Raw genomic sequence first — 12,178 nt, 5'->3', positions numbered from 1 at the left:
ACTGAAAGTACACTAAAGTATGTGGAGAGGGGTGTCCATAAACTTTGGGCCATTTGGTATAGTTTTGTCTTTCTTTTTGCTTGCTTTAAAGGGCTTTGCTACAATACTGAGCTATGGTAATTCTGTAATTTAGTCAGTCTTGATGATGTTCAGGATAGATCATAGGAAGTCATGGCATCATCCTTGTTTCTTTACAGTGTTTTCACTTCTGATCACTCTGTAGCCGTCTGTCTCACATCACAACACAACCCCCACCACAACTGCCATGTTAAGGCCACTTATTCTAAATCTGTACACTCACATGGCGTATTTAATCTTGTTAGGACCACTAGATTGGATCATACGCATGCACACATAGTTAGTTAAATAAAGAAAACAAATAGGACTGCAACATCACTAATGATGGCACAAGAGAATATGTTGTCATTAAGATCACAAATGAGACCAAAACCGGCCAACAGACGGTAATTATCCAGAAGTTAACTAAAAATATCGCTCAGAGCTGATGTGTAAATGTGTGTGTGAAAGTGTGCCGGTTGTGCTTTTTAAGCTCTTAAGGACCTTTGCTGGGCAATCTAATGGACTTAGAGGTGATTAAAGGCTTTGGCCCCACAGATGGTATGCCAAGCGTCTGTTGAAGTCAAATGACTGACAGCAGCCTGCGGCACCCCAGCCTGCCAAAATAAATAAATAAACAAATAACTCTAATGCAGGGACGTCCGCATGTGACAACTGTACGACAGGGGTGGATCTGCACTCTGGCTTAAAATAAAGCTGGGTGGAGGGGGGGGGTTCGTTACTGACCAACCATCAACAGATTTAGCAGTCACACAGCAGCAAGCATGGCTTCCTTTAGTAACATTAATATTTAACCAGGGAGGTGTTTCACTCAACCTAATGTGATGTATTTACTGTTCAAACCGGATGTAGGGATGTGGGGGCAGGACTTTACAGGGAGGGCTCATTCAAAATATAAACTGATGGAATATCAGTTAGGGAGTGAAAAAAAGCTCATGAGCTAGAATGATGGAAAAAGGTTCTGTGAGGGTTTTAGTTGAATCAATTTTTTTCAAACGTTAGTAAAGTAACAGGGATACCCTTTGCCCTCTAACCGCAGTATGCGTACTGGCTACCTAAAGCTGCTAAACTCCATTTTCCGGGTGGTTTCCCTGCAGTTCAAACCACAGGAAGTGGTAAATGTAGACTTAAAGTTGTAACTGTGTATCTGGCTAAAGCAGCAAAAGCAACATGGACACCTTATAGATTGAAACAATAGCATGTTTAAGAAAGCTTCAGTAATCTTCCCCTTTTCAGTGAGATAATATATTTTGTGAACCTTCTTGTGGGCTCAGGCTGTTTAATCTGTACACAAACAAATGAGGTTGTCAGGCAGCTAGTGGAGTACTGCAATTTACAGTTTATTTTAAAGCTTCGTAAAGAATCAAGCCAGCTGTTTCTCCTGCTTCCACTCATGCTAAGCTAGGCTAACCTTGAGTTTGGTGTCAATCTTCTCATCATACTATTGGTAAAAAAATGTAATGAGCTTGTTTTCTTTTTTTCTTTTTTTTTTTAACCTGTCCTGCCCAGAAGCCTGGTATAGAGTATGATGACCTGGATACCATATTGTGCCAGACAGATTTTATTTTAACAAGAGAGTATTAATATACTCCTTTGTCTGTTTTATTATTTATTTAATTATGTATTGATTTGTCAGCGGCCGGACAAGGGGGCAGACACGGGGACGGGGGTGCACAAACAGACAGCACAGAGAAAGGACAAGACCTGTAAGAGAAGGGGGATGGAAGGTGGGAAAAGCAGAGGGAAACACCAATTGCAGAAAGCAACGAAACCTGCAATAGAACAGAGAGGGGGGCTTGGGGAGGAGAAAAACAACAACAAACAAACACAAACAAAAACAAACAATAAAAATAATATACAGGACAGAGCTGCACACCAGCCCAGTCCAGGCCCGCACCTGATGCCCCTAACCCAAGTGAATCAACCGAAACTACCCCGCTACCAGTCTAACTAGCGGTACACAACAGCCAAGTAATGCGCTGCACAGGAGAGATGCCAGCCGGCGCAAACCGCCCCCCCCCCCCCCGCAGCCAGGGAGACCACAGAGATGCAGGACCCACAGAGATGCAGACAAGCACCGAGCGCCACCCGCGCACCGATACCAACAACTGCACGACACCCAAGCAGAGTGGCTACCCACCCCGCAGCAGCGGCACGCCGAATACAGGGCAAACACCGGTCCCCCCGTCAAGCCTGCGCACTAGGCATCCCGAGCGCCGCACCACCGCCCCCCGCCAACACCACGCCATTCAAAAAAAACAAAAACGAGTCCCCCACGCCCGCACTGCGATGTATCCAAGAATCAACCCACCCCCAGACACACCTACCGGCCGCACAGGACCCTGACCAGCAAGGCAGTACACACCCACCCCCATTAAGTGATAAAGTTGATCAAGGGGAACCAGAGAGATTGGAATTGTGTCAATTTTTTTTAGCAGACATTTTCTCCATGCTAATGTGATCTATAAGGTGATTCCGATATTGGGTGATACTTATATTCTTTTTGGCCTTCCAGTTCATGAGGATAGTTTTCTTGGCGATGCATAAGGCAGTGAGAAGCATGTATGATGTGTCAACCTCTATACTAATGTCATTTAGGTCCCCCAGCACGCAGAGTGATGGGGAAACTGGAACGGGGTAACTTTCATGTATGTATGTATGCATGTAACTATCAGATATGTTACCTGAGCAGTTCCAGCAGATGTTTGACTGCATAAGACCAATTCTGAACATCCTTTGTCCAGCATAGTGTGTTCTATGGAGAGTTTTATACTGTATAAGTTGTAGATTGGGATTTGTAGTCATTCTAAAGGTATTTAAACATATCTGCATCCAAAAGTTTTGGTCTGGACTAATGGATAGATCTGTCTCCCACTTTAAGAATGGGAGAGAGATTGAACTATCTGTTTTTAACAGTAACATGTATACCTTTGATAACAGGTTTGGAGGTGAGAGTTTAAGAAAGTCTGTTATCATTGGAGGTAAATCTAAGTCCATTATTTTATCCTTAAATCTAGCCTGAATTATGGATTTAAACTGTTGAAATTCCAGAAATCTATTATGGCTAATTCCATATTGTGCCACTAGATCCTGGAATGGAATAAAGTTACTGCCTGCCTTGCATTACATGCTCTAGATGTCTTATCCCTTTGTCATACCACAGTGGGGATTTTAGTGTTTTCTTATTTTGCAGGGTGTCAGGATTATTCCAGATTGGTGTAAATCTGCATGGGATAGGTGAAGACCCAGATATTTTGAGAAGTTCCCACCAAGCTGCCAAGGAAGTGCTTATATTAATGCTTTTAAAGCAGGTATGAAGTTTGATGCTGGAACTGATGAATGGCATATCGAAAATTTTAATTTCCTTACAGAATGTTTGTTCTATGTCCATCCATGAGTGTTCCGGGGGGCTCTGATTGATCCATTTTGAGATATATTGTAATCTATTGAACAGGAAGTAATGATAAAAATTTGGCAGTTCTAAACCACACAGTCTTTTGCTTTTTGCAAAGTTTTTAAACTGATTCGTGGGGGTTTATTTTTCCACAACAATTTTGAGATGTTTGAGTCCAGTGATTTAAACCAGACAACAGAGGGTTTGGTGGGTAACATTGAAAACAGGTAATTGATTTTAGGTAGAACCATCATTTTTATGGTGGAGACTCTTCCCATGAGTGATATAGGTAATGATGTCCACCGTACAAGGTCATCCTCTATTGATTTAAGTAAATGCGCGTAGTTTAGCCATGTCAGTTCTGACAGCCTGGAGGAAATATTGACACCCAGATATGTAATATTCTTTAGTGGTGTGGTAGATATACTCTGGAAATCACACTTTACAGGTAAAACTACTATATACTCCAGTTAATGGAGTAGTCTGAGATGGATGAGAATTTATCTATAAGTGTGATTGTCTCAGAAAGAGAAGTTTGTGAGTTTAGGAGGAAAAGTAATACATCATCTGCATAAAGGATTATCTTGTTTCTGTTTGAATTCCTTTAATATTATTATTTTGTCTGATAGCAGCTGCTAGCGGTTCTATAAAAATAGCAAATAGCGAGGGAGAGAGTGGGCAACCCTGCCTGGTACCCCTCTGGAGACTAAAGCATGGAGAAGTATGATCATTTGTTTTGACAGAAGCTCTTGGGGAACTGTATAAGATTTATATAAAGTAGTGAATAGAAATTTCCAATTTACTCTGTCAAATGTTTTCTCTGCATCTAAAGAAACAACCGTAGTTTCCAGGTTATGAATAGTGGCATAGTCTATTACATTAAGTAGCCTGCGTGTATTGTTGGTGGAGTGCCTGCCCTTAATAAATCCTGTTTGGTCAGAGTGTATTATACCAGGAGAGACCTTCTCTAGCCTTCTTGCTAGGGTTTTGCAGATGATCTAAGATCTGCGTTAATAAGTGATATTGGGCGATAACTGGACGGGAGTGTGGGGGCTTTGTCTGTTTTAAGGAGCAGGCTGATATTAGCAGAGTTCATTGTTGGAGGCAACATGCAAGTACCCGTAATTTGCATTACCATCCTATAGAATGTGGGCACAAGTATTTCCCAGAATTCCTTACAGAATTCAGCGGGAAAACCATCTGGCCCAGGGACTTTATTATTCGGCATATGTAAGAGAGCTTCCTGGAGTTCAGCCATTGAAACAGGTGAATCCAGAGCCCTGATCTGTTCATCATCTAACCTTGGCAAATCTATATTGTTCAGAAATGCATCGATGTTAGAGCTAGATGGATCAATTTGTGATGTATATAAGTTTTTATAATAATCTCTGAATGCATTGTTGATTTCTTCTGGGTTATAAGTCAGATTCCCTGCTGAGTCCTTTAAGGAGGAAATTGTTATTTTTTCTTTATTCAATTTCAATTGGCTGGCTAAGAATCTGCCGGATTTATTGCCATGTTCAAAGTTCTCCAAGCGTAGTCTTTGCAACTGAAACTGGGTCTTTTTATTAATAATTTCATTTAATTCAAGTTTTGATTTTCTCAGATCATTCAGCATGTGTTCCTGTGGGGAGGCAGCAAGGGTAGTTTCTAATGTTTTTATTTTTTGTTATAGCTCTAATTCTCAAGATCGCTCTTTCTTTTTTTTGTATGATGAATAGGAGATTATTTTACCTCTCATGACTGCTTTTGCTGCCTCCCAAAGAAGACATGGCGAGGTTCCTGGCAGGTCATTAGTTTCCATATATATTGCCCACTCCTTTTTGAAGTAACTTATAAAATCTAGGTCTTTAAGCAATGATGCATTAAATCTCCAACTTCTAGTTGGCCGTGTGACCCTTTTTTTAGTAAGAGTGATAGAAACCGGTGCATGATCACTGATAGTGATAGGGTGAATCTGAGTGTTGGAAATGTCTGTCATAATTGAGCTGCTAACCAAAAAATAGTCAAGGCGAGAATATGAGTGGTGGACTGGTGAAAAGAAGGTATATAAGAGTGGGGTGGTGAGAACGCCAAACATCGCAAAGACCAAAATCGCTCATGTATTGTTTAAGGATTTCTGTTGATTTCCAAATACGGTGACCACCTGCCGTACTGAGCCTGTCAACTGCTGGATTACATACCATGTTGAAGTCCCCTCCTAATATAAGAGCTGTGTCTGAGTGAGCAGAGAGTGAGTTGAAGAAAGCATGAAAAAAGGAGGGGTCGTCAACATTTGGGCCATAGATGTTAACAATGCATAAAGGAGTATTTTGAATCGAAATGTTAACAATAATGAATCGACCCTCTGGATCAATAGTAGTGGTATTATGATTGAAGTGTGTTTTTCTATTTATCATAATGGTGACACCCCTTTGTTTTGAGTTATAACTGGCTGAGTACAAGTGAGGAAACTGTGGTGAGGTTAGTTTATCTGCTGTCTTGGGTAAATGAGTCTCCTGTAGTAGGACAATGTCTGTTTACAGATTATTTAGATGGTTAAAAATTTGTAATCTCTTTTCCTGAGCTTGTTTTCTGTCTACCTACCTGCCTACCTGTGCACACTCTGCCCATGTAATCACTGTGCGTGAACATGTGTTTTGGGGGGTAGCTTTGGAGGGAGGCCTGAAGGGAGGGGGGTGGAATTGTGTTTGGTTGGATACCGTCAAAATCTTGCTAGTTCTGCTACTGGCCAAGTCCAAACAGTTCACTTTTTTAAAAAACATTTCAATTAACATCAGATTGGTCTGCCACGACTAAATCTCAGCAACAGCTTGCCAGGAGTCTCTAAGTTAATGATCAATAACCTTTTTCAACAAAAAGGTAAATTCTAATTATTTTGTACCATGAAAAGAGTAAGACATGCATAAATACATTACCATGCTTTCCTCTATTGCATCAGCTCACATCAGGTGGTTTTCTAATAATTTTGTACTATGAAAAGAGTAAGACATGCATAAATACATAACCAAGCTTTCCTCTATTGCATCAGCTCACATCAGGTGGTTTGAGAGTCAAATCAGTTCATTCAAAGACAAGCTGAGATTCTGCTGACTTACTGAGGGGCAAAATATTCACTGAACTCTTTCGGTTCAAGAGGCAGTGGTTAGCACTGATCCTCAGCAAGTGTAATCATCAAACAGGTGAAGTCAATGAAACGTTCAAACTGCCACAGTTTTCTCGTTAGTCTCAAAGATGATGCTGCTGATTGGGATGCTTTGGGATGTTTTGGTGCAATAAGGCAGAACCAGTTGACTTGTTGATGAGTGAATTCTATCAACAGACAGAGACCCTTGATGAGTATGAGCTATATATATATAAAATATTATATTGTCATTATATATATATATATATATATATATATATATATATATATATATATATATATATATATATATGTATCCACAAAAAAAAAATCAAGGATCCCACATACCCCCAACACGAACTGTGCCCTCGCAGGTATAGAAGTGTGAAATGTAGGACTTCAAGACTAAAGAACTCTTTTTTTCCCCACTGCCATCAGACTCCTAAACAGTTAATAGGTGTGTGGATTCCATAATCATGCCCATGTTTACACTGTACCATGCACATGTTAATTGCACTGTTATTGCACATCAGCATACTGTTCCATGCACAATTTTCACATGTACATAATTCACCATGTTTATAATTCATCTGCCTGCACAATTGTATATAGCCTACTGCAGCCTGTTGTTCACACAGCTGCTGCCCTATTAAGTTTATATATTTGTAATTTTTTACATCTGATGTTTACATCAAAAGAAACAAGGAAAGTGAATGTCTCATTTAAGTTTCCTAAATGATGGATTTTATCATTTCAGTTTGACAATGGTGAGTCGCTTTTAACATTGCAGCCACAAGGAATTGTGGGACAGCATTATCTCCTTTCCTTTCATAAAGGATGTTCCAGTGTACCCTATGCTGAAGGAGATTAGAAAAGAAGCATTGAAGCAACTTTCCTTAGCTTTTAGAGAATTCGACCAGCTCTTATCATGGCTGCCATTTCATTACGTCAGGGTCATTTCACTCAGTTAGGAACCTTCCTAAGCAAAAAATACTTGACTGCAGCCACAGTGTCAGACTATGGCATGGGAGATCACTGTTCCCACACAATACGCAGTCAGTGAACACATTTCCACAATGCTTAAATTTTCTTAACAGACAAGCTATACCTCCCAACAAAATTATGGATTATTTTTGTAGTATTTACGAATGTTAACACACACCATCCCACAATAGCAAAGACAATATTCCAAACCTTAGATACAGTATAAAAACCTCTGTTTCTGCAATGATATCAGTTCAAAAACAATATATCTTGGCTGATAATAAACAAACATTCAAATAATTGACACACAGCTGATTTATGTTGGGTAAATTGGGCCAACCACAGCTGATTCCAGTCTGGCTTAGTGGCAGGGTTTTTTTCTTCTATTACATTGACACATATATAAAAGGAGGACTTTGAGGAGTGATGTGTTTGGAAACAGAAACAGACCAGGGAGAGGAGCAGGAGCAGTGAGAGGAGCAGGACCAGGGAGAGGAGCAGGACCAGGGAGAGGAGCAGGAGCAGTGAGAGGAGCAGGACCAGGGAGAGGAGCAGGAGCAGTGAGAGGAGCAGGGCCAGGGAGAGATGCAGGAGCAGTGAGAGGAGCAGGACCAGGGAGAGGAGCAAGAGCAGTGAGAGGAGCAGGACCAGGGAGAGGAGCAGGAGCAGTGAGAGGAGCAGGAGCAGTGAGAGGAGCAGGGCCAGGGAGAGATGCAGGAGCAGTGAGAGGAGCAGGACCAGGGAGAGGAGCAAGAGCAGGGAGAGGAGCAGGAGCAGTGAGAGGAGCAGGAGCAGTGAGAGGAGCAGGACCAGGGAGAGGAGCAGGACCAGGAAGAGGAGCAGGCCCAAGGAGAGGGCAAGGAAGTGGTGTAAGAATGCGTGGTGGTGGCATTCCAAGGGCTCCAAGAACAGTAGTCAGTGATGAAATTCGTGCCACTATCATTGACCATGTAATCAACCACGGTCTTTCACTAAGAGAGGCTGGTGAAAGAGTGCAGCCCAATTTAAGGCGGTCAACGGTTGCTTCCATTATACGCATCTTTCAACAAACCAACAGGTAAGTATTGCATTTTACATGGATTGTTTCTATTCTCACTTGACATGTCAATAAGGTCATACAGTAATGCATATGTTTAATTTTTTTGTCCCTCTAAAGAATGCAACGTCTTCCACCCTCTGGGGGAAGAGGAAAGCTCCTCAATAATGATCAAGAGCTTGCCATTGTAGAAATAGTTGTTGCAAACAATGCAATAAAACTGCGTGAAATTCAGACTAGAATTGTGGAGGACCATGAGATGTTTGATAACATCGATAGCATCAGCCTCACAACCATTACGCGGACATTGTCCAAACACAGAGTGCGGATGAAGCAGCTCTACACTGTACCCTTTGAGAGGAACAGTGAGAGAGTCAAGGAGCTACGACGACAATATGTCCAGGTATAGTGTATATTCAATTCAATGTCCAGTTCTATAAGCTTTGCACTTTGCAAGTAGGTAACCTACACAGTAATAGGTTACAGTACAGTATGGATTACAGTAATGACATGATTTACATAAACTTTGTTTCAGAGAGTTTTGGAATTGGAGGCCAACCAGGCCCCTCATGAATTCATTTACATAGATGAGGCAGGATTCAATCTGGCCAAAAGGCGTCGGCGTGGACGAAATGTGATTGGAAAAAGGGCCACAGTTGATGTGCCAGGACAGAGAGGGGCAAACATTACCATGTGTGCAGCAATTGCAAATGCAGGATTACTCCTTCACAGATGTCAGGTTGGACCCTATAATACTGAGCGCATCCTTGCCTTTCTCAATGATCTCCACCAGCGCCTGGTTCCAGAGCAGGATCGGGAGGGTGAAAACATGAGGACCTTTGTAATTACCTGGGACAATGTGGCTTTCCATCATGCGCAAGCAATAACAACATGGTTTGAAGTTCACCCAAGACTGGTAAGTCTCTTCCTTCCACCCTATTCACCTTTCCTCAACCCCATAGAGGAGTTCTTTTCAGCATGGAGGTGGAAGGTTTATGACCATCAGCCACATGACCAGATGTCCCTCCTTGAAGCCATGGATGCTGGCTGCAGGGACATCACAGTTCAGGATTGTCAAGGGTGGATCCGACATACCAAGCGGTTTTATCCCAGGTGCATCGCCTTGGATAATATCAGATGTGATGTTGACGAAAACATGTGGCCTAACCCTGAAGATTGCAGAGATTAGATACAGCAATGTTGTGCTTTTTTTTTTTTAGTTCCCCCAATTTATATCTGGACTTTTTGCTGTTGTTTTTTTGTTCAGAATGATCTTGTGTGTTTCACGGATATTTTGTTCACTGTAAGAAATACTGTAAAACTTTTTCTGTTCTATCATACCGTGTTTCTACTGTACCTCCTGTAGTAAACAGTAAAGGAAAAAAAAAAACGGATTTGCTTTTTACTGGAATGCTTTTGAATGTGAACATTACTGTGGACATACAGTTACCAACCAAGAAATTTAGTGTAAAAACGGTGGATTGCATGTTTTGCATGCAAATACCTGTAAAACTGAAACATAAAAGTCTATGTAGTTTTTGTAATGTCAACAATAGCCAGTATTTTGAAACCTAGTGTACTTTGATTGACTGAATGTACTTTATGAAGTGAAAACAAGTGTCATTCTTTGACAGAATAATTTCATTTTGAGTCAGATTTCCAGTGTTTTGGTAAAGATAGTGTGTGCAGAGAAAAATGTGTTATATTTTGAAATGAAGAGTTAGTATATGATATATAGATCTGTGTAGATATATATATATATCTGTGTTAAGAGTTTAGAAAAAGTATCTGAAGTATGGGTAAGCGCTTGTTAGCGACTGAAAAAAACTGTAAAATGTCTAAAAGATGACAATTTCCTTGATACCGTGTAATGTAGGTTGTTGTTAGGTCATGTGATTTTTAAGTTACTGTAATAGGAAAACTTCAAGTAGACATGCAGGTATTAAGCTTAACAGTCCAATTCACTAAATTAAAAGCTTTAAGAAAGAAAATCCATCAGAGAACAGGTGAGTAAACTAAATACCTAACACATATTTGTTGACTTGTGAAACATCCTTTACATAAAAAGGATTAGAAGACTGTGTATTTTATAACACACATACGATCAGTTTGTCTTTCACTTTATACATCTCTCTCCACACACACACTCACACACTCCTCTCTGCAGGGCCCAGAGGTGGAGGTGAAAAGTGTTGTTGAAAGCCTCAGTTTGCACTTCAAAGGGTTGTGGGAGTGGAAGACAGACCCCTGTGGTGAGCTGCAGCAGAGTCATGAAAGGAGGCGATGCTGGAGTTTAACCTCCAGTGAAACATCCTCAGCGTCCGACAAACACCACCTCAATTGATGGACAGATCAGTAGTCCCAGAGTTATGGTCAATATGTTTTATGTTTTGTAACAAATGTGTATGTGGGGGTGGGAGGGGGGCTTAGCCACTAAACTATGATTTAGCTGTTTTCTTGTAGTTTAGGGGATTCAGTGTGGACAGACATCTTTGTGTAGTTCATGTGGATGTAAAAATTTGTGGGCACTATACATCTCGGGTAGCAAAGCCAGATTTATGAATTTATGAGTTCATTTCGTTGTGATTATGTGACAAAGTTTTGTGACACTATCGTAAAGCTGTAAGATGAAAGTATTTCTTACTGCTGCTTGGTGGTGTGCATAGCTGTAGGAAGCTGTTGGATTTGAGGCTATTATATTGATGTAGGTGTGTTTGAATGAATTTTGTGTAAAAGGCGTCAGACATCGCTGCAGAGTTATGTCTGGACTTGACTTGCCAAACCTGTAGTTCAACTCTATGAGTGATGAATTATATCATCACTTTGAGGGTAGTTGCACCCAGTTCTAATAAACAGAAGAGACAGTGGGTGTGAAAAGCAGAGGAGGGCTGAAATATTTTCTTTAACAGATGGCGCGGCCTAGAACAGTCATCCAGACACTTGTCTGTATGTATGAATGATTTTGTATGCCGTTGCCTCTTCTTTGCTGAGTCTCTTTTGTCCAAAGTGATATGACTGATTCTGTTCAACATTTACATTAGATGATTATTTTCACTATTAATAGAGTCCAAAGTAACATCCTTCGTTGCAAGCATAAAATAATGAGAAGCTGGAACAAGAGAATTTGGCTTTTTTTTAATGAAAAATGTGTGATAGACTAACCAGTTATCAAAATAGATTCATCGCTTCAGCTCAAATGTATCACATTGTTTTAAAAACTTCACTAAAGAAAGAAAAAACATTTCTTCTCCATCTACATTTGTTCTCTTTCAGCTTTGTTAGCTTTTGCAGTGGATCTCATTTTGCAAAGCTGAACACATTAAAGACCGTGTGTGGTGAAACCTAACACTAAGTTTCAGCTGTAAAAACTTAATGACAGAGAACAAACCTGTTCTGCACTCGGTGTTCTGGCTGTGTTCATTTCCGTCAGATATGAAAGGTGTCGCAGCACCTGTGTCTTTGCTGTGGGCTTTCTTCTCCATCAGACAGCTAAGAATAGCAGCATTTAGATCAAGGTGAGACGGGAGGTTTGCAGGAATGAAAACGGCAAGAAAGTGCAAGT

This window comes from Micropterus salmoides, unplaced genomic scaffold, assembly GCF_014851395.1.
Source record: "Micropterus salmoides isolate LMB-PRFRI ecotype aquatic unplaced genomic scaffold, ASM1485139v1 Ms_hic_scaffold_14, whole genome shotgun sequence".
Taxonomy (NCBI): Eukaryota; Metazoa; Chordata; class Actinopteri; order Centrarchiformes; family Centrarchidae; genus Micropterus; species Micropterus salmoides.
This window is presented reverse-complemented; position numbering follows the sequence as displayed.